The sequence below is a fragment of the Miscanthus floridulus genome, chromosome 5 (genome assembly GCF_019320115.1).
Source record: "Miscanthus floridulus cultivar M001 chromosome 5, ASM1932011v1, whole genome shotgun sequence".
In the NCBI taxonomy this organism is placed as follows: Eukaryota; Viridiplantae; Streptophyta; class Magnoliopsida; order Poales; family Poaceae; genus Miscanthus; species Miscanthus floridulus.
The window spans coordinates 7,022,214-7,040,953 of record NC_089584.1 but is presented as its reverse complement, the minus strand read 5'-3'; the positions used below and the strand labels follow the sequence as shown (position 1 = coordinate 7,040,953).

At 43.7% G+C, this 18,740-nt stretch overlaps 1 pseudogene; it reads left to right on the top strand.

The window, feature by feature from the left end:
* The first annotated feature begins 6,108 nt into the window (after positions 1–6,108).
* Positions 6,109–18,326, top strand: LOC136451432 (uncharacterized; annotated as a pseudogene).
* Positions 18,327–18,740: the final 414 nt, after the last annotated feature.

The window sequence follows — 18,740 nt, the reverse complement described above, 5'->3', positions numbered from 1 at the left end:
TATGCAAGTCAAGTTATGCAAGGCTAACACCCGAGGTGTTACAGCGTCGGCTCGCTCCGCACGGGGGAACGGCTACCCTCTGACAACAGGGCTCGGGACAATGGCCGGCGAGTCCTTCCCACCACCGCCAAGATGCCTAGAGACCCACCGGCCGTATCCTCCCTTGTCCGGCCCACCTCAGGGGCCACAACAGTTGCATCCGCCCCCGCCGGCCCTGACACGGCTGCGGCCTCCTCCATCTAGACCTCTGGTGGTGTGGACTGCGCCACTCCCTCAGACGCCACTATGGCCACATCCAACTCCACCCGATCTGCGTTGGGCACCATCTCCGTGGCCACCAGAGGCACAAACATGACCACGGCTATGTCCGGCTGCTCCTGACCTGACGCGGTCATGGTCGCATGTTCAGCAACCACCGCAGGCGCCGCTGGACCGGCCAACGAGGCCGCGATGCTCCTGCCCGAAACAGGGGCAATGTCATGTAGCACCAGTCGTCCCGCCTGAAGGTCAAGGCTCTTCTTGGGCGCTGGCCCCAGAGGGTGGCCCCATTCCAAGAATCTGCAAAAGAGGAAGAAGCGTAAGATCAGAACAGAAAAATAAAGGGAACAACAAGGGCAGTCGATGACATACTCTAACGCCTTCGGGCGATAGGTACGTTTCGGGGATGAACCCCTAGACCCCTGCTCCAACTCATGTGGGTGGGACCATTTCGAGCCTACCCCCTGCTCTGAGGCTGGGGGCTCGTCTCCCTTGTCTCATGAGGCACGGCGCCAGAGCCGCTCCCCTTCATCACCTCTTGGGGCACGGCATCGGAGCCGCTCCCTTCCACTGTCTCATGGGGTGCAGCGCCAGAGCCGCTCCCCTCCACTATCTCATGGGGCATGACACCAGAGCCGCTCCCCTCCACCATCTCATGGGGCGTGGCACCAGAGCCACTCCCCTCCACCGTCTCATGGGGCGCGGCACCAGAGCCGCTCTCCTACACCATCTCAAGGGGCGCAGCACCAGAGCCGCTCCCCTCCATCACCTCTTAGGGCGTGGCATCGGAGCCGCCCCCCTCCACCAGCATCGTGGGGACGGTCTCGGATCTAACCCCTCCCATCCACCGATCCTCCGCCGACACCCCGACGGTAACGGTGGATCCACCGGCTCCCACCAGACCCAGGGACGGGCCCGGCTCCACTGCTCCCGTAGACTCGCTTCCCTCCGCGTGGAACGGGAAAGGTCCTTGTAGGGGCAATGAGTCCTCGTTCACCAGGTCACCCCAATCCACGGCGGCTGCTTCCTCATTTGACTCATCATCATCATCATCGTCTTTACTGCTTATCTCCTCTCCTCAGTGTCGAGCTTGCTGCTTCCGTATTGCCTTCTTCTTTGCAAGCTCCCGCGTCTTCTTGTCCCAACCAGCTGTGGTGCGGTTCACTGCCGTTTGGGCTGGGCCCTTTGGTAATGGAGCTAGGCTGTCCTTGAAGTGCAGACCCCCCCCGACTGGTCCCGTGATCCCAAGGTTAACATCAGAGGATCAGAAATTACAAGAGAGAAAAGGAGCAAGAGGCAAGAAAACTTATGAAGTCAACAAACCCTGGTTCTGGTCACATCGGGGGATGCCTCGGCACCGGATACACAAAGTCAAGGACAACGCCAATAGAGTCCTTCATGGGCTCCATTGCCTCCTTGATTTGCTACGCCACTTTAGAGAAAGGGAGCGCCTTGTCGACGAGCACCGTCCCTTCAAACAACACTTCGGGCACCATCTGATACAGGGGAAGTACGCGCGCCATCAGTGGCACCACCCTCCTCGCATGGTAGGCGCCGATGATCCCTGACCCCTTCACGCCCCTCTGCTTCAAAGTTTGGATGGCAGTGAGAAGGCTGTTGAGTTGCTTCTTCCTCTTGCCCGAGATGCCCCACCCCCATGACCCCGGGGCCTCCAAGATGTAGCGCTCGGTGAAAGCGAGCAAGGGGGCGATGGCATCGTTCTTGATATAAAACCATTGCGAATGCCACCCCTTATTGGAGGTGGATAAATGCATTAGCGGGTACATCCTCCCTCAGTTGTTGCGGAGGTGGATGCTGGCACACCCCACCGGTGCATGTAGCTCTTGCTGCCCAACCCGCCTCTTCACCAGATTAACGGCAAAGATATACTGCCACAGGTCAAAGTGGGGATCGATCCCCAAGAACCCCTCACACAGGGCGATGAACACCGTAATGTGCTGGATCCCATTGGGGAAAAGGTGTTGTAGTTCCACCTGATAATAGTCCAGCAATCCCCAGAAAAACATATGGGCGGGCATGGCGAATCCCCACTCATGGAAGTGAGCAAAAGACACGATGTACCCTTCAGGCGGCTGCGGCTCCTCCTCCTCACCGGGCAGTCGCCACTCCTCGATGGCGGTCAATGGGCAAAGGAGGCCTTGGCGGACGAGGCCCTCCAAGTGCCAAAGGGAGATGTTGGATTTGTACCCTGGGTCCATTGCGACAACAGGAGTAGCACGGAGAAGAAGGCAGCAGCGATTTTGACGACGGCGATAGTGCAGGCGCAGAAGGCAGCGATGAGTTTGATGGTGGTGGCAACATGGGTGCATAGGGCGATTGGTGGTGGAGATTTCAGGCGCGAAGGCAAGGGAGCGAAATACGGAACCCTGGGGGCGAACCCTGTGGTTTTATAGAGGCGACGGATGCGAGAAGGGCAACCATCTGCCTCGATCTCTGGGCCTGCCATGCACACTATCGCGTCATGTCATGGGACACATTCCCGCAATCCCTATCCTCTCCCACCAAAGTCACGCCGGGCGGTTCGCCTTCCCAAAGCGACCGGACTCTTTTCCCACAGAGGGAACGTGGACCAGAAAAATCTCTTCTCTAAATCCGTCTAGGCCCATAACGACCGGGGGTCGGCCCAAACCAACTCAATGGCCGCCCCAACAAAGGATGGGCCTACGAGAAACTAGAACTCAAGGATGCAAGCGTCACCAGGGCCTTGATTCGTAGTCAGGACCTAGCCAGGCCGACACTGAGTAAAATTACCGCGAACGGAATACCATGATTCCCTTAAAAATATCCCGTCGACAAAAAACCAAGTTCTTCAGCCTTACCCGTGAAGGGTCCGATACTACCCCCTGGGCGACTCTACTCGAGTCACCCGGGGCCTCGGGGGCTACACCCATCGGGTGCGCTCGTGAGCACCCTCTGGCAAATTAACTCCGACGAAATTGAAAACACCCCCCGGATGATTCTGTCTGAATCGCCCGAGGGCTCAGGGGCTATTATCGAGGACCTAACACCGGGGTACCCCAAGAGGTGGAACCAATAACCATCGAACGTTAAAAACTTCTAGACGGACAAGGGCGCCGCTACGTTCCTTGCCCGAATGATGGGAGTTTGGTTCCGCCTTGCCCGACGCCTTTGGGCCAAGCTCCACCTCGCCCGAGGGCTAAGGGCTAGTCTCCTCCTCGCCTGACGCCTTTGGGCTAGCTCTGCCTCACCCGAGGGTTGAGGGATAGACTTCACCTCGCCCGATGCCTTTGGGCCAGCTCCGCCTCACCCGAGGGATGAGGGATAGACACCGCCTCGCCCGACCCCCGAGGGACAGGCGCGGTCTCGCTCGAGGGATGAGGACTGGTCTCCACCTCGCTCGACATCCGAGGACAAACCTCGCCTCACTCGATGTCTAAAGACTGGTTTCGTCTTGCCTGACAACCTCTCCCCGTTCCCTCATGATGATAGGTACAGGGTAGGACGAGACGTGCGGGTCAACCGTGGCTTCAAGGACCATACCCTACGCCCCGGCAGGAAAAGTACTATCAGGGAACAACGGGATGGGTGCTTTAGACCCTTTCAGGCATAGCAAAGCCTGAAAAGTGTTGCGATTGCGTGCTCTTCGCCCTGTAGAGTTGTAGGCGCCGCCTTCAGCTCTGGGACACGGAACCCGACGAAGATATGCAACAACCACTATGGTCCAGGAAAGGACTCGCATCCTCCACAAATGATGGATGTGTGGTCACCATGTTATGATCATAGGGGAGCGGCGTCCGCTTCCCAGCCCCTCGGGTCCACCAGATCGGAAGAGCTCGCTTCAGCCTCCGAACGCCCTCTCTAATCGGAAGACCTTGCCCACAGCGCTACCTCGGACCCTGACCCCGCGTCCCTCTGACAGAGACTCATAGGAACCAGAAGGCATGTGGAGCAAGGCTGGAGAGGCTCATAAGTCAAAACCACTGTACTACAGTCCATACCCTGCGTGGGACAGTACTCTGTAACCATCCTGACATTCTACAGAGGCATCGACAGTATTATAGGCGCTTATCATCCTTTCACACCCACCAGAATGGACAACAAGGCTGGGTAGACGTGAGCAACAAGGCTAAATAGCATACGCACCCTAGCCCTCTCACTTGTAAAGCCGTCCCCTTCATCTATAAAAGGGGATGCGCTTCTCCAACAAAGGGACCGACTTTTGACAGCACAACACACAACACACACAGTCAAGCTACTACCAAGCTCTTGGCCTCCTTTCGACCCTTCCATCAGAGACTTGGGACCAGTCTCTCTCTCGATCATTTGTACCCCCTACTACGAATCATTTTTTGGTGCTAATAACACAAGCAGCAATAGACTGGACGTAGGGACATTCGGCCTAAACCAGTATAAATATTGTGTCCTTTAGCACACCATCTGGACCTAACGTGTATCACTATAAATTTACTTGCTGGTGCTTGTACGAAACACCGATAGTTATTCACCTGCTACCATCCGCCAGTGCAATGGAAGCCCCCATGGTTCTCTCTGGTATACATCATCAGTAACATGCCCTATATTGCCTACAGCCTCAGGATCAGGACACCCACAGTGCCTCATTTGTTCTGGTGGCTAATGGTTGCTATGTTGCAATTCTATGATGTTTAGTACCAGAATTTGTTGGGAGAGGTAATGGGTCTGTGCTTATATTTCAAATATCTGGTAAGTTAGTTGCTGCATATTGTCCCGTCTCCAAGGCATATGATCTGTATAGCTTCTTAGCAGTACTCACAAACTATCTTTAGATTTGGTGTGCCTGAAGCCATACCCTTGTTCTCATATAACCACAGTCCTATTGTGTTGTCCTACATTGAGGGGCTGCATCATAATCACGTTATACCAAGGATCATTTCTCAAGTCAACAACATGTCGTTTCTCTTTTGTGATGGTTCGACTATACTTCTTATCCATGTTGTTGACATTGGATGGTTTCACATGTCAGGGAAGAGGTGTTATCAGTAGTTCTGGAAACCACCATGGACATCTCCAGTATGCAGGGCTATCAGCTGGAAATTTCTTGCCTGGGTACTTAATCTGCGGAGCAATGGAACCGTGTTTGCAATGTTTATGAGGCTTACTGGTGCGAAACTGATGAGCGATTATGAGTTTGCTATGGAGCTATCATTATGTGAGCACATGCTTATTTTCTATGATAGATGGCTGGTGTGTGATGTTTGTGAAATTCAGAAGAATTGTTGGTTTCGTATTGATTCCATTATTCCTACAAGAGTAAAATATGTGTTACAATGGCCAACACCTGCAATATATATTATTAAGAAAGATGTGCACTCTTTTGCTCCTCATATCCTTCGTGGGCCACTATGTCCTGAAGAGAAGGTTGTCCTCAAGTCTGCCAACCATCTTTGTGAAAGTTCAAGAATATCCGAACTGATTCTATTCCACAAAATTACATCTGTTGCTTGGGATGTTGGTGATAAGCAACTGAGACATGACATCTATATGGTGGTCACTCTGTACATATTTAGAAAATGTACAGTCACACACTACTAGAGAACAGACTTTAGAACGATGTCCCAATTTGGCATTAGCCTTGGCATTTTTTTGCCCCCGGGACTAAAGGTTCTTGCCCAACGGTCGTCCGCGGGGCAGGGATCTTTAGTCCCGGCTGGTATTACCAATCGGGACTAAAGGTAAACCTTTAGTCCCGGTTGGTATTACCAACCGGGACTAAAGCTTTTAGTCCCGGTTTGGGTGATGCTCCGGGAATAAAAATTAATCTTTAGTCCCGGTTTGGCCCCTAACCGGGACTAATTATCCTGGCCTATAGACCAGCTCATTTCTTCCTCCCCGAGCCCGAGCCATTCCATTCAAACTCACTGCCTCTGTTCTTCAGCTTGCTGTTGTTCTTGCTCTCTCCCCCTCCATTGGTGTTGCTCTTCGATTTTGGAGGTAACAAACTTAATCCTCTTATGTTTTATCAGTAGCTTATCTCATTTTGCGATGTAGATGCATGTGTAACTTTATATGTTGGACTTTATTATGATTTTATGTCATTTTTAGCTCAAAATCACATGATGATTTGCATATATGTTTGGATAAACAAAAGTTAAATTAGTTCATCAAAATCACTTGATAGTTTAGTATTGCTAGTATATGTAGTACATTTCATGGTTTAGTTAGATAAATAAATATTTTTATTTTTTTTAATATATTACTTTAGAAATGAGAAATTTACAATAGTTTGCAAAAATAAGTATAGAAAGTAACTTGATATGGTGGATTTGATTATGATTTCTATGTCATTTTTAGCTCAAAATCACATGATGATTTACAATAGTAAAATCACTTGATAGTTTGGTATTTTACTATTATACATAGTACATATTTCATGGTTTAGTTAGATAAATAAATAATTTTAGTTTTGTTTAAATATATTATTTTAGAAAATGTGAAATTTACACTAGTTTGCAAAAATAAGTATAGAAAGTAGATGACAACTGGTACCGGATCCTCGGCCTCTCGTTCGGTTGCGAAACGACTGAGGCCAGAACTCCCTCTCATTATCTGCGGCAAGTGTAAGCAGAAGATTGTGATGGAGTACCGAGTCAAGAGACAGGGACCCAACAAGGGTCGTGTTTTCTACAAGTGCCCGGATCGCGATGTGAGTTTCTTACGCATTTGATTATTATGGCTAATTGACCTGCTTTTCTTGAATATTTTTGACTAAATATTTTTTGGCTTTAATTTCAGTGGGAGGGCAATGGATGCGATGGTTGGTACTGGGAGGAAGATTATGCTACATACGTGCAGAATTCGGGTGCGCTTGAGGTAGCGGCTGCTGATGATGAGGCAGTGAGCCAGCAGGAGAAGCTTATTGATATTCAACAGACGAATGATTTGTCTGTTTTAGTTGCGTACGGTCACGAAATAATTATGTTACTGAAGTGCATTGTAGTTTTAGTTTGTTTAGTGATAGTTGGGATTGCTTACGTTGTAGCCAGGCTTAGTTAATTAATCAACCGTGTGTGTGTCATCTATGTTGTGTAATAAAATACTTAATTATGTTCAAGGTTTTCATAATTTGTCGTGTAATGCAGATTATGTCACGCCATTGGATGTACAATGCCGATCGCCGCTCCCAAGACTTTATTGAGGGCGTGCACTATTTCTTAGGTGTGGCCGAGGCAAATAAGCGGGATGGTTTCATGTGCTGTCCATGTGCCCTATGTAAGAATTTAAAGGAATATTCAAGCTCAATGAGTCTTCATTCACATTTGCTTAAGTCAGGTTTCATGTCAAACTATATATGTTGGACTAAGCATGGAGAAAGCGGGGTCATGATGGAAGAAGGTGAAGGAGAAGATTTAGACATTGATGACATTATTGCTCAGTATGGTGCCTTTGATGATACTACAATGGGGGGAGATGAAGAAGAGGTAGCGGCAGAAGATGATCTCGGTGATGCTCTTGGCGATGCCATTCGTGATGCACAACAAGAATGCGAAAGTGAAAAAGAGAAAGTTAAGTTCGAGCGCATGCTTGAGGATCATAGGAAGTTGCTATACCCGACGGCCGAAGAGGGGCAAAAAAAGCTGGGTACAACACTAGAATTGCTACAGTGGAAGGCAAAGAATGGTGTATCCGACAAGGCATTTGGGAATTTATTGAACCTCATAAAGAAGATGCTTCCGAAGCCAAATGAATTGCCCACCACTACGTACGAAGCAAAAAAGGTTGTCTGCCCTTTGGGATTAAAAATCCAGAAGATACATGCATGTCCTAATGACTGCATCCTCTACCATGGCAATGAATACGAGAATTTGGATGAATGCCCGGTATGTAAAGCAGCGCGGTATAAGATCAGGCGCGATGATCCTGGTGACGTCGAGGGTGAACAACGTCCTAGAAAGAAAATCCCTGCCAAGGTTATGTGGTATGCTCCTATAATACCACGCTTAAAACGTTTGTTCAGAAATAAAGACCATGCAAAGTTGTTGCGGTGGCATAAAGAAGACCGTAAGGTAGACAATATGCTGAGACACCCAGCTGATGGGTCCCAGTGGAGAGCGATAGACAGGGAATTTCCAGAGTTTGCAAATGAGGCTAGAAACTTAAGGTTCGCCTTAAGTACAGATGGTATGAATCCTTTTGGGGAGCAGAGCACTAGTCATAGCACTTGGCCAGTTACTCTATGTATCTACAACCTTCCTCCATGGTTATGCATGAAGCGGAAGTTCATTATGATGCCGATCCTCATCCAAGGTCCGAGGCAACCTGGCAACGACATTGATGTCTATCTGAAGCCATTAGTTGAAGAACTTCTAGTTTTATGGAACAAACCAGGTGTACGTGTCTGGGATGAGTACAAACAAGAACACTTTGACCTACGAGCAATGTTGTTCGTAACAATCAATGATTGGCCTGCTTTAAGTAATCTTTCAGGTCAGACAAACAAAGGATATAATGCATGCACACATTGTTTTGATGACCTTGACAGTATATATTTGAAAAGATGTCGAAAGGTCGTGTACCTTGGCCATCGTCGATTCCTTCCTTTGAATCACCAAGTAAGAAAGAAAGGGAAGCATTTTAAAGGTAAGCCAGACCACCGGAAGAAGCCTCATAACCGAACCGGGAAGATGTACTCGCAATGGTCAAGGATGTGAAAGTAGTATTTGGAAAGGGACAAGGCAGCGAATCTGTTCCCAAAGATGCTAAGGGACACGCACCCATGTGGAAGAAGAAGTCCATCTTTTGGGAGCTACCCTATTGGCAAGTCCTAGAGGTCCGCAACGCAATCGACGTGATGCACCTGACAAAGAATCTTTGTGTGAACCTGTTAGGATTCATGGGTGTGTACGGGAAGCCAAAGGATTCACTTGAAGCACGCCAGGACTTGCAGGGCATGAAAGAACGAGACAACCTTCATCCAGAGAAGACAGATGATGGACGTCATTACTTAAGTCCTGCTAGCTACACGCTTAGCAAAGAAGAGAGGGACAGCATGTTCGAATGTCTAAGCAGCATCAAGGTCCCATCGGGATTCTCCTCCAATATAAAGGGTATAATAAATGTGCCAGAGAAGAAATTCCTAAACTTAAAGTCCCACGACTGCCACGTGCTTATGACGCAATTGCTTCCAGTTGCTTTAAGAGGAATTCTACCTCCACATGTACGTCTAGCCACCGTGAAGCTATGTGCATTCCTCAATGCAATTTCTCAGAAGGCAATCAATCCAGTGGAACTAGCTACTCTACAGAATGATGTGGTTCAATGTCTTGTCAGCTTTGAGTTGGTGTTCCCTCCATCCTTCTTTAATATCATGACACACCTCCTAGTTCATTTGGTGAAGGAGATTAGTATTCTTGGACCTGTGTTCTTACATAACATGTTCCCCTTCGAGAGGTTTATGGGAGTCTTGAAGAAATATGTGAAAGTCCATTCTAAGCCTGAAGGAAGCATCGCCCAGGGCTATGGAACAGAGGAGGTCATTGAGTTCTGTGTTGACTTTATTCCTGACCTTGCCCCGATTGGCGTTCCCGAATCGCGACACGAGGGGAGACTCAGTGGTAAAGGAACTTTAGGGAAGAAAACATATATTGGCATGGAAGACTGATTATTTCAATAAAGCACACTACACAGTTCTTCAGAACTCGTCATTGGTGCATCCGTACATCGAGATACATAAGGAGTTCTTACGATCCAAGTTTCCAGGGAAGACTGAAGCTTGGATTAGGCGTCAGCACATGGAAAGTTTCAGTGGTTGGTTGCGAAAAGAATGTCAAGGCGATGACAATATTGATGAGCAACTGTATTTGTTGGCTAGGCAACCATCGTGGCATATCCTCACGTACCAAGGGTACGAGATAAATGGGAATACATTTTACACAGTTGCCCAAGATAAAAGGAGCACCAATCAAAATAGTGGTGTTCGCATAGATGGCACAGATCCAAATGGGAATATACAAACATATTATGGCCGCATAGAAGAGATATGGGAACTAGACTACGCACCTAATTTTAAAGTCCCTTTGTTCCGGTGCCAATGGGTGAAGCTGACCGGAGGAGGGGTAACAGTCGACAAAGAGTATGGAATGACAACAGTGGACCTCAACAATATTGGGTACAAAGACGAACCATTCGTCCTTGCTGCCGATGTGAGTCAGGTGTTCTATGTGAAAGACATGTCTACAAAATCAAAGAGAGGAAAAAACGAAGACATCAACTCAATGATCAATGAGCCAAAGCGCCACATAGTTCTTTCTGGGAAAATAAATATAGTGGGAATTGAAGACAAGTCAGACATGTCAGAAGATTATGAAAGAAATGTCCGAATTCCACCCTTCATAGTGAAGAAAGATCCAAGCATCATGTTAAATGATGAAGACACTCCATGGTTACGACAAGATCATAACCAAGGGTCATACGTCAAGAAGAAATTCACTGTTGTGCCCGCATGATACAACGATGCATGTTTAATATATTATGTTTTAGAGACGGATATTATGTAATATGTTATGACTTCACATTGTAATATGTTTAATATATGTTTCAAATTTCACAAGTGTGTGACATAGTTTTAGAAAGTCTATATGAGATTCAAGAATTTATGACTAGTGTTTGATAAAACTTTCTCAAATGGGAAAATGAGCTATGTAACAATTGTAGATCTTGCTGAGATGATCAAACTTGGTATTCAGAGTTTTTTCATCTGAGGTCATTTAGTGTCTCATTTGAGCAAGTTTGACCAAGTCAAATTTGGTCAAATGAAAAAAACAACACTTTGACTCTAGTATTATGAACTCTAAATGACTTCAAATTGAAAAGTTTTGAATACCAAGTTTGTTAAACTCATCAAGATCTACAATTGTTGTTTTGGTCAACTTTCCATTTGAGAAAGTTTGGATGGTTCAAATTTGTGATTTTTAAATTTCGACGCCTACAAACTAGTTTTCGGAACCCTAGATTGTCTCAAATTGAAAAGTTTTGAATACCAAGTTTGTTCAGCTCATCAAGATCTACAATCCTTATATAGGCCATTTTTTCATTTGAGAAAGTTTGAACAAAATATAGTTCAAATTTCACAAGTGTGTGACATAGTTTTAGAAAGTCTATATGAGATTCAAGAATTTGTGACTAGTGTTTGATAAAACTTTCTCAAATGGGAAAATGAGCTATGTAACAATTGTAGATCTTGCTGAGATGATCAAACTTGGTATTCAGAGTTTTTTCATCTGAGGTCATTTAGTGTCTCATTTGAGCAAGTTTGACCAAGTCAAATTTGGTCAAATGAAAAAACAACACTTTGACTCTAGTATTATGAACTCTAAATGACTTCAAATTGAAAAGTTTTGAATACCAAGTTTGTTAAACTCATCAAGATCTACAATTGTTGTTTTGGTCAACTTTCCATTTGAGAAAGTTTGGACGGTTCAAATTTGTGATTTTTAAATTTCGACGCCTACAAACTAGTTTTCGGAACCCTAGATTGTCTCAAATTGAAAAGTTTTGAATACCAAGTTTGTTCAGCTCATCAAGATATACAATCCTTATATAGGCCATTTTTTCATTTGAGAAAGTTTGAACAAAATATAGTTCAAATTTCACAAGTGTGTGACATAGTTTTAGAAAGTCTATATGAGATTCAAGAATTTATGACTAGTGTTTGATAAAACTTTCTCAAATGGGAAAATGAGCTATGTAACAATTGTAGATCTTGCTAAGATGATCAAACTTGGTATTCAGAGATTTTTCATCTGAGGTCATTTAGTGTCTCATTTGAGCAAGTTTGACCAAGTCAAATTTGGTCAAATGAAAAAACAACACTTTGACTCTAGTATTATGGACTCTAAATGACTTCAAATTGAAAAGTTTTGAATACCAAGTTTGTTAAACTCATCAAGATCTACAATTGTTGTTTTGGTCAACTTTCCATTTGAGATAGTTTGGATGGTTCAAATTTGTGATTTTTAAATTTCGACGCCTACAAACTAGTTTTCGGAACCCTAGATTGTCTCAAATTGAAAAGTTTTGAATACCAAGTTTGTTCAGCTCATCAAGATATACAATTGTTGTTTTGGTCAACTTTCCATTTGAGAAAGTTTAGATGGTTCAAATTTGTGATTTTTAAATTTCGACGCCTACAAACTAGTTTTCGGAACCCTAGATTGTCTCAAATTGAAAAGTTTTGAATATTAAGTTTGTTCAACTCATCAAGATCTACAATCCTTATATAGGCCATTTTTTCATTTGAAAAAGTTGTAGAACAAAAATACTATATTTTCTTTATTTTTATAGGTTCAACAAAAATTTCCTGTCATTTTGGTCAAAAACCGAGAAAAAATTGAAACATTGACGTTACAATAATGTGATAATAAATTTCCTATCGAATAATATTAGTTTTATTAATTTTAAGTTACAAATATATTTTTGCATTAACAAAATACTTAGTATTAGTAACATTTATATTCTATATTCATAAAAGAAATTAAAAACTTTAGGTTACAAAATTTTCCTATTTACAATAAATAATTAGTTAATCAATAGTATTTTTTAAAATAAATATTGCAAAGTATTGAAGTTGCTATAGAATTAATTGATTAACCTAGTATTAAACAAGGAGAACAAAATCAAAATCCTAGGCCTTTCCAATTACTCTGGCGGGCTGCCAAAATTTTCAGGCCTTCAGTCCCGGCCCAGGCCAGGAACCGGGACTAAAGGGTGGGCGGAATTGCCCGCCCAAAAATACCTTTAGTCCCGGCTGGTAACACCAACCGGGACTAAAGCTCCTTTAGTCCCGGCTGGTAAGCCGAGCCGGGACTAAAGGGTTGGACCTTTAGTCCCGGTTCGGCTTACCAGCCGGGACTAAATGGCGTTTAGTCCCGGCTGGTGTTACCAGCCGGGACTAAAGGGTCCCGGCCTATATATATCGAACGGTTCCTGTTCTGTTCATCTTCTACTTTTCGATCTACACGTCGATCTCGTCTCTGCCGCGCCCGGCCGTCGAGCTCTCTGCCGCGCCGCCGTCGTCGTCTACCCCCACCCGGCCTCATCGTCGAGCCCGCCCGGCGGCCGTCGAGCTCGTCTCCGCCGTACGTCGTCCTCGTACGAGGTGCTCAGCTCGGCCCCGTGGCCGGCCAGCACGCCCGCCATCCGCCCCAGCTAGCCTGCTAGCTAGCTAGCTCTCGGCCATATTTTTTAGATAGTTTTTAGATAGTTTTTAGATAGTTTTTGATATATATGTTAGATTAAAATGTATTAAAATTTAATTAGTAGTTTATTCTTAGTTTTTTAGTTAGTTTTTTAGATAGTTTTTGATATATGTTAATTAGATTTAAATGTATTAAAATTTAATTAGTACTTTATTTAGATAGTTTTTTATTATAGTTTTTGATATATTTAGTAATTATTATTCTATCTCTCTCTATATATGTGTTAGATTTAATTTTGATTTAGTAATTCTATCTATGTATATATGTTAGGTTTAATTAGATTTAGTAATTAATTCTATCTAGATATATGTGTGTTATTTTATTTAATTGGATTTAGTAATTATATTCTATCTCTCTATATATATGTTAGATTTAATTTTGTTTTAGTAATTGACACATGCATATTTTATTAGTAATTCTATCTCTATATCACATGCATATTTTATTTTAGTAATTCTATCTATATATCACTTGGATATTTTATTAGTAATTCTATCTATATCACATGCATATCTAGAGAGAGATTCTATATGTATACATATATATGTACTTAATTATTTCTATGTGTATATATACATGTACTTAATTATTTCCATGTGTTGAGAGAGAGAGAAAATTGTATCTAGAGAGACATTCTATGTGTTATCACATGCATATCTAGAGATATATACATATGCACTTATTTCTATGTGTTGAGAGAGAGAGAGAAAATTGTATCATTCTATGTGTATATATACATGTACTTATTTCCATGTTTTTGGATCGAAAGTGTTTTTGATTCGATTCCAAAGCCTATACCTTATTATTGTTTATCCTTATGAAATATTATGTGTTATTATATTTAATTGGATTTAGTAATTCTATATGTGTTATCACATGTACTTATGTTATGTGCCATAGTAATTCTATCTATGTGTTATCTTGAAGATACAAATGGCTGCTCCGGATGATAACTTGAATGATGACATAATGGCGGATATTATCAACGCCGGCACCAATGCGGATGTAGATGACACGAGTCAGTACTTTGCTGATTATGAGGATATCCTGAATATCCCGGTGGTTGAAGATCAACAAATTGTCGCGCAAGAAAATACTGGCGAGGTATATTCGATTATCTATCATCTCTTATAGATGCATGCGTACGTATATTTGTTGTTAATCGTTGTGTTTCTACTCATGTAGCCGGTCTCTAGATCTACATCAACCACCGGCAAGAGTAGGAAAGTCCGAGGGCCAAAAAAGCCATTAGAGGGCCGTTTCATAATATCAGAATTCGACACCGACACCGGCAAACCATTGGGACCACATGCTCAGACATATGTCAATCAATGTGGGTTCATTGTAAGGGATAGGATCCCAGTTAGTGCTCGTGAATGGAAGCAGAAGATATCCGCTCCTAATGTTAGTTTTGTATCTGATCGTGACAAGAACCTAGCTTGGAGAGATATCACTCAACATTTCACATTACAAGCAGATGATGCTTTGAAGGAGCTAGTGAGGGATTGGACAATGAAGAAGATGGCAACATTGTTCCAGAGTTGGAAGAAGACATTGTATAAAAAGTTTATCTTGAAGAATGATACGCCGGATTTCAATGCTAAGGCGTTTGTCAAGTTGGAGTCCCATTGGGATGACTTCGTACAATACAAGACATCTCAAGAGAGTGAGGAACGTGTGATGAGGAATCAGCAGAATGCCCGACAGAAGCAATACCATCATCGCATGGGATCAGGTGGTTATAGGAGTGCTATTCCCAAGTGGCAGAACCTAGAAGCAGAGATTACTGCCAAGGGAATCATACCTGAAACAATAGAGAAGAACTGGCCTCAACGCGCGAAGAATTGGTTCTACGCTCATGGGGGAAGCCTAGACCCAGACACTGGCAAGCTAATTTTCGGCCAAAAAATTGAGAGAGCAACACAGAGACTAGCTCGTGCTAGGGAAGAAGCTGATAGTGGTGTTTTCAAGCCCAACAGAGAGAAGGATGAATTGACATATGCCCTAGAGAATCCCGAACACGGTGGTCGAACAAGAGGCTATGGGGCGGTTCCGTGGCTACAAGCATTCCCAGCAGACAAGGATACCTACAGAAGCCGCCAGAGAAAGAAGGATGAGGAGGCAGACCGAATCCGTGTATTGGAGCAATTTGTTAATGAGTCACGACAAGCATTGCTTGAATCACGTGAACGAGAAAAATCTCTTGAGGCAAGAATGCAGGAGGAGATCAAGAGGCAAGTGCAGCTAGCAATGAGTCAAATGCAATCGCAATCAACGCCGAGAGTCACCATTAGCCCCGTTGGTCAGATGAAAAGCAGTTGTGCTTCCACGGAGCTGCCAGTTATTCAAGATGACGCTGGGTTACGCTTCCCTATTGATGACATTACCGAGCCTCTAACAACATGTGAGCTGCACATTCCAGATAGGTAATAATGCATCAATCATGGTGGCTGTCGGGGTTGTATCTCCAATAGACCGAACGAAGACACCAAGAATCCATGGGTCAGTTATTCAACCTGGATATGCTAGCGTCTCGGTCGATAGAGTGCTCAAAGGTTACATCAATGTTCCTCTTGACATTGAAGGCGGTGATGGGGAGAAGACACTAGGAGAAGCAGAGAAGACATTTATTCAATGGCGCAAACGCTTCATCATCATTCCTGGGACGCCACCGCTTCTTCCTACCTCACCCTAGGTATGAATGAAAGTGAATGAAATATTATTTTTCATTAATTTTATATTGGCTTCAAAAATAATTGACTCACAACTTGTTTTTGTAGCAGGGTCTCCCCCCAGCCTAGCCCAATCATTCATTCCCCATCTCATCACAGCGTCGTGGGGGGCGAGACGACTTCATCCCCACGACGATCTTCCAACTCCTACACCGGCCCCATCGCCTCCACAACGATCTCCAACTCCTACACCGGCCCCACCGCCTCCGCAACGATCTCCAACGCCTCCACGCCGGATCTCCAACACTGGCCTCATCGCCTCCACGTCGGTCTCCAACACCGCCCCCACCCCCTCCACAGCGACACACTACAGAGACGTCTAAGGTCCCGGTGGCAAAGAAGACCCTGAAAAAAAGAGTTATTTCTCAAGAAATACTTCCTAAAAAGACTGATGAGCAAATAGCAGCTGAAGAAGACAAAAAAGTGAAAGATTTTTTTATAGATATCCAAAAGCAGAGACAAGCGAAGCTTAAGGAGAAGCCAGTACTTTTACATACCACGAGATCTGCTGAGGCAGAAGGTCGAAGCTCACAAGAAAAAGATGCTTAAAGTTCGTAAGCCTCCGCCACTATCAGACTATGACCGCTCCCTCGTGAAGTCACATGATGCAGATAAGAAAAGGAAAAGAGCATCAGGGAAGGATGTCCCACAGCTCGGACAACAGAAGCAACCAATGCAAAATCTTGTTGTTGCTAATGAATATGGTTCCAACATAGAAGTCTATCGACCAGACAACTCTGGAGAAGTGTCGGTTCAAGACCTTAATGCTTTTTTTGAACTAACTGATTTAACCTTGGATCAATTGATGGGCAAAGCTCTAATCCAGAACCTGGAAGTTGATACCTGGAAGACTTATAAATTTGGCAAAAGTCTGTACAACCCTGCGGCTCTGAATGAATTGGGTACGCAAATGTACTTGCTCAACAAGTGGTACATGCAGACATGTGGCATGGGTGAGGAGTGGATCTTTGTCAGATTTAGAGACCATTATTACTTCCGTGGTGATGACATCTTACATATTAGTTTCGAAGAATTGCATCAACTATACCACATGGACGCTCTGGACAAATCAATCATTAGCTCCTTTTGTTTGTAAGTGATTCGTACTTTTATTTAATAAACTTACTTCTATGCGTACGCGTATATAATTATCCTCACATGTAACTTATATTTATATATAGATTCTAGATGTCAGAGCTCCAAAGAATACAAGACACCAGTGTTGGCTTCATTGATCCTTATATCGTATTCAAAACCGATATTATTGCCAAGGAGCAGTGGGTATCTGAAGCACAGAAGAATATCATGAGGTTCTTCGTGAAGCAGCACGACAAGACAACAATACTTTTCCCGTACAACTTTGAGTAAGTGTTAATAATAATGTAGTCTACACATTTTATGTAATATTAATACAACTTATATGCATGTACGTGTGTGTATAAACCAATGCAGGTTTCACTGGATACTCATTGTCATTGAGTTAAATTCAAGTCGGTTAGTAATCTTGGACTCGTTGAGAAAAGAGCGGGCACTATACCAAGATATGATAGACATTATCCAGGGGTAATTTCGATCTCTCGCGCACAACTATTATTGAATAGACTTTGCCATAATTTATTAACGATCGTACATTATTGGTCGCACAGGGTTTGGAAAGAGTTTATTCGATAACACCGCAAGGATTGCAAGGCACCACTTAATGTAGTTGAAATACCAGTAAGTTGTACTATATATACTTCCCCACGTGTTTAATTACTATATCATACTTCAATTTACGTGTGAGATGATGAGAATAATCTTCTTCTCGTACAGTGGTATTTGCGGCAGCAACCAGATAATAACTTGTGTGGATACTACGTTTGTGAATTTATCACTGCACACATAAGAAGAACTCCTGAAGATGTCCTCAGAGTACGTATATATCAATTTTTATTTATTTTTAAATGAATATATATATATATATTAATACTTTTCCTTTTATTTCAAATGCAAGACTGAATGGTTGAAACAAAGGGTCATGCAAAAAGACCATCTGAAAGCAGTTCAAGAGTCAATAGCAGGATTTCTTCTAGAAAAAGTGCTAAATCCCAACGACGAGTTCTACTTTGATCCTAAGGAATAAATGATATAAATTAAATGTTTATTGATATCGTTATTTTCGAGAACAAGATTATGAAAGTGTTGTATATATACATATATATCTATAATATATATAGTTTCATACTTTATTCGAATATAATAATGCTCGAGATGAGAATTAGATGTAATTATATGCGTGCGTGTATTTATATTAGCAGCGTAGAATACGTACATAAAAACATATTATATATTAAACAAATATGTGTAACTGAACTGAAAACAAATTAAACAAAAAAAAGAAAAAGAAAAGGAACCTTTAGTCCCGGTTGAGGTTACCAACCGAGACTAAAGGGTGCGGCCACGTTTGCTCGGCTGGAGGGCCTTTAGTCCCGGTTGGTAACACCAACCGGGACTAAAGGTCCCTCTTTAGTCCCGGGATCGTTGTCCCGGCGCGGTA